We start from the raw sequence: 5299 nt of genomic DNA, 5'->3' as shown, positions 1-5299 counted from the left end.
TGCACCAGCTTGCATTCCCACCAACAGTGCATGAAGGTTCCTTTTTCTCCACATCCTCACCAACAATTACTGTTTCTTGTGTTTTTTTGATTTTAGCCATTTGGATAGGTATGAGGTGATATCTCCTTGTCATTTTGATTTGCATTTCCTTAATGGTAAGTGATGCTAACCATATTTTTATGTCTCTATTGGCCTACTGTATGTCTTCTCTGGAGAAGTGTTGTTCATATCTTCTGCCTATTTTTAATTTGATTTTTTTGTTTTTTTGGTGTAGGATATATAAGTTCTTTATATTTTTTGGATACGAATCCTTTATCGAATACGTAATTAGAATTTTCTTCTTCCATTCAGTAGGACACATTTTAGGAAGGTTTTATTTAAATGCAGTCTCAAGGGTTTATTTTTTATTTTTGTTTCCCTTGCCTCAGGAGAGATATCTTAAAATCATGTTATGACGGACATCAGAGAAAACACTGCCTGTGCTCTCTTCTAGGATTTTTATGGTTTCAGGTCCCACATTTATAATCCATTTTGAATGTATTCTTCTGTATGGTGTAAGAAAGTGGTCCAGATTCATTCTTTTGCATATAACTGTCCAGTATTCCCAACACTATTTGTTAAAGAGACTATCTTTTTTCCCAGTTTATATTCTCTCCTCCTTTGTCAAAGATTAATTGACCATATAATTGTGGGTTTATTTCTGGGCTTTCTGTTTCATTGATCTTTGTGTTTGTTTTTGTGCCTGTACCATACCATTTTGATGACTACAGGTTTGTAATGTAACTTGAAATCTGAAATTGTGATACCTCCAGTTTTATTTTTCTCTTTTAAGATTGCTTTGGTCATTCAGGGACTTTTGTGATTCCATATAAATTTTAAGATTTTTCTAGTTCTGTGAATAATGTGTTGGTATTTTGATTGACTATGTAGATTACTTTGGGTAATATAGGCATTTTAACAATATTTGTTATTCAAATCTGTGAGCATTAAATGTATTTCCATTTCTTTGTGTCATCTTCAATTTCTTTCATCAGTATTTTATAGTGTTCAGAGTATAGGACTTTCACCTCTTTGGTTAGGTTTATTTGAGGTATTTTATTATTTTTGGTGCAGTTATAAATAGAATTGTTTCTTAATTTCTCTTCATACCGCTTCATTATTAGTGTATAGAAATGCAACAAATTTGTGCACATTGATTTTGTATTCTGTAACCTTACTGAATTCATTTACAGTTGTTGTCATTTTTTAATGTAATCTTTAGGGTTGTCTATATACAGTATCATGTCATATGCAAATAGTGAAAGTTTTATTTTTTTTTCTTACTAATTTGTATGCTTTTTATTGCTTTCTCTTATCTGATTGCTGTGGCTGGGACTTCCAGTACTTTATTGAATAAAAGCAGTGAGAATGGACATCCTTATCTCATTCCTGACCTTAGGGGAAAAGCTGTCAGTTTTTCACCACTGAGTATGATGTGAGCTGTGTGTTTATCATATGGCCTTTATTATGTTGAGGTATATTCCCTCTAAAACTGTTTTGTTGAAAGCTTTTATTATGAATGGTTATTGTACTTTGCCAAATGCTTTTTCTACATCTATTGAAATGATTTTTATCCTTTCTCTTACTGATGTGATGTATCATGTTGATTGAATTGTGAATATTGAACCATCCTTGCCTCCCACCTGATCTTGGTGAATGATTTTTTTTAAACTATTGTTGGATTCAGTCTGCCAATATTTTGTTGAGGATTTCCGCATCTATGTTCATTAGAGATTTTGCCCTATAGCTCGCTCTCTCTCTCTCTTTCTTTGTTGTGTGAGTCATTTGGCATTAGGGGTAATGCTATCCTAATAGAATGAATTTGGAAGATTTTCTTCCTCTTCTATTTATGGAAAAGTTTGAGAAGAATAAGTATTAACATTTTTATAAATATTTGGTAGAACTCATCTTTGAATCCATGTGGTCTTGGACTATTGTTTGTTGGGAGCTTTTTTCTTACTGATTCGATTTCATTGCTAGTAATCGATTTGTTCAAATTTTCTATTTCTCCATGCTCTGTTTTGGTAAGTTATGTGTTCTAGAAACTTATTAATTTCTTCTATATTGTCCAGTTTGTTGGCATATATTTTTAAATAATATTTCTGTGGTGTTGGTTATTATTTCTCCTCTATTGTTTCTGATTTTATTTGAGTCCTCTCTCTCTCTGTTTCTCTCTGTCTCTGTCTCTGTCTCTGTCTCTCTCTCTGAGTTGATCCTTTCAATTCTTGGTTTCATTTAGCTGTCCTATTGCTTTTTTAGTTTCTGTATCACTTATTTATGCTGTAATCATTATTATTTCTTTCCTTCTTCTAGGTTTGAGTTTTGTTTGTTCTTCTTAACTATACTATTAAGTTTGTGGGCTTTCCTTGTATTGGAACTGTTTTCTTTTCTTTTGCTTCTTTTAAAATTCATTCTTTATTACTGTTATTTTGCCCTTCTTATTACTATGTGTCTTGGTGTGGACCTCTTAGGGTTGGTTTTATTGGGGGATCTCTTTGCTTCCTGGGTCTGAATTTATGTTTCCTTTCCCAAATTTGGGAAGTTTTTAGCCTATATTTCTTCAAATAAATTTTCTTTCCTTTCCCTTCTTCTGGGTTTCTTATAATGTGAACATTATTATGCTTGATTGAGCCACTGAGTCCCCTAAATCCAGCCTCATTCTGCCTTATTCAGCTTGGTTAACCCCCTGTTAATCTGTTTTCCAGGCCACTGGTTCTTTCTTCTGTTACTTCTAACCTGTTCTTTATTCCTTCTAGTGTATTTTTAATTTTAATTATTGTGTTCTTCATCTCTGATTGGTCCTTTTTTTTTTTAAATCTTTGTTAAGGGTGTCGCTGATGTCCTCCATTCTTTTCTCAAGTCTAGTAAGTATCTTTATTATCATTACCTTAAATTGTCTGTCAAGCAAGCATATTACTTAACTCCATTTCATTTAGGTCTCTTGGTGTGATTTTGTCCTGTTCTTTTGTTTGTGACATATCCCTCTGTTTCCTTATTTTGTCTAACTCTCTGTGTCTGTTTCTATGTGTTAGGAAAGTCAGCTACATCACTTGCTCTTGAAAATACAGAATGTTTCACATATTTGTGTGTCATCCTTGTGTAGGGTCTATACTAATTTTCTCCATATGGTTCCAAGTTTTAAATATACATGCTGTTGAAGTGAGTGTTTAGTTCCTTTTTTGAATTTGCCTTATGTAGCAGGGTAATTGAATGAAATCCATTTTTTAAAGTTTATTTATTTATTTTGAGAGAGACAGAGATAGCATGAATATGGGAAGGGCAGAGAGAGAGAGAGAGGGAGAGAGAAAAAAAGAAAGAGAGAGAGGGAATCCCAGGCAGGCTCTATATTGCCAGCACAGAACTCGATTCAGGGCTCAAACTCACAAAACTGCGAGATCATGACCTGAGCTGAAACCAAGAGTTGGATGCTCAACTGACTTAGCAATTGAGATGGAATCCATCTTTATAAGCTCCCCATTCATTTTATATTAAAATGGGCTTTGTCCTGAGTTTTTGTGAAGGAGCTTCTAAACCCTTGAAATTTTCCAAGTGACAGGAATGTCTTTGTTATTCACTGCGGGGACCCAGGATCACACCTAAGTTTATGCTTACTCATTGTGGGACTCTAGATGTCAGCATGGGGACTGGCCCATTTGGAAGAACCAATTGTGTGATTAGAGGGTTGAGGCCTTGGTTCAGGTGATATCAGCCTGACTTCTTGACCTTTAGGGAATGGACTGGGGCTAGAAACTGAGCTGTGTCATATATTAAAGATTATTCCACCAATGTTTAGGTGAGCCCTGGTTGGGAATCATATGCTGATATGTTGGAAGGGTGACATGTCCTAAGGACATAGAAGCTTTGTGTTTGTGACCCTCCTAGACTTTGGTCTATACTTTTCTTCATTTGTGTGTTCTTGATTTGTGTTGTTTGTAATACAACTTTAATCATAAGTATAGCACCTTCCTGAGTTCTGTGGATTATTCTATGAATTTTATATAGCTCCAAGTCATTTATAGAACATCACTTATTTTCACATCTGACTTGATTTCTTGTGTACAAATTTCCCATGGCCAGACTCTAGAGGGGAAGAGGGTCAGCATGGGATTTGGCTGGAAATTTGCCTCAGTCCCTTGATTCAGATCTCTACAAATTTGACTTCTGATTTTTATTGTAATGTTGCAGACTGAGGCTTATTTTATTATCCCACTTTACAGAGGAGGAGGGTGACGCTCAGAGATATAGGAGTAAGAGTTATCATAGTTAAAATTCAAGGTTCTTCTACATATCAGAGAAATGCCCTAAAACTTCCAATTGTATGAATGGTAATGTTACTATTTAGAATTATATATTGTCCTAACCCATAGTAGTAATAATAATAATAATAATAATAATAATAATAACAATAATAATATCAAAATGGCTAGCATATGTATTATTTACTATTTGCTAGGAATTGTTCTAAGTTATCCCCATGCGTGCGTGTGTGTGTGTGTGTGTGTGTGTGTGTGTGTGTGTGTGTCTTGGCCTATTTGGGCTGCTGTAACAAAATTCCACAGACTATGTGGCTTATAGACAATAGAAATTTACTTTGCACAATTCTGGATTTTCACCATTTCTATAGACAATAGAAATTTATTTTTCACCATTCAAGGTTAAAACCTTGAATTTTAACTATAATAACTCTGGGACCTCTTTTATAAGGGCACTAATTCCATGCAGGAGGGTTCATTCTTAAGACCTAATCACCTTCTAGAAGCCCCACCTCCAAATGTCATCATTTTAGAGGAAGAGGTTTCAACATATGAATTTTGTGGGGGACATAAATATTCAGTGTACAGTGCACTCTCTCTTTCATTTTCTTTCTCTCAATTTCTTTTATATCATATATATGTACATATGTTTAGTTTATTTTTTTAAGGTTTCTTTATTTTGAGAGAGAGAGTGAGCACAAGCTGGGGAGAGGCAAAGAGAGGGGGAGAGAATCTCAGCCTGACTTCTCGACCTTTAGGGAATGGACTGGGTCTGGAGACTGAGCTCTGTCATGTGTTAACTATGTAACTACTAATATATAACTATTTTTACATGGGTGTGTGCATAGATAATTATTTCTCTAAAAAGAGTAATAGAGACCACAAAGTATGCCTGGTGGGGTGCACAGCGGTGTGCTGGCAGTATTGATCTGGGGACTGGGAGCTTGTTATCAGGGTTCAGTTCCACAAACCGTGAGATCATGACCTGAGCTCAAATCAAGAGTCAG

General features: G+C 34.9%; 1 non-coding gene across 1 annotated transcript; it reads right to left on the bottom strand.

The window, feature by feature from the left end:
* Window positions 1-3097: 3097 nt before the first annotated feature.
* Window positions 3098-3200, bottom strand: LOC115303432. The gene has a single exon (XR_003914054.1). It is a non-coding gene; the product is annotated as a U6 spliceosomal RNA (small nuclear RNA).
* Between the last annotated feature and the right edge of the window lie 2099 nt (window positions 3201-5299).

Source organism: Suricata suricatta, chromosome 1 (assembly GCF_006229205.1).
Source record: "Suricata suricatta isolate VVHF042 chromosome 1, meerkat_22Aug2017_6uvM2_HiC, whole genome shotgun sequence".
Classification (NCBI taxonomy): Eukaryota; Metazoa; Chordata; class Mammalia; order Carnivora; family Herpestidae; genus Suricata; species Suricata suricatta.
Note: the sequence above shows the minus strand (reverse complement) of the source record. Positions and strands in the feature narration are given on the sequence as shown.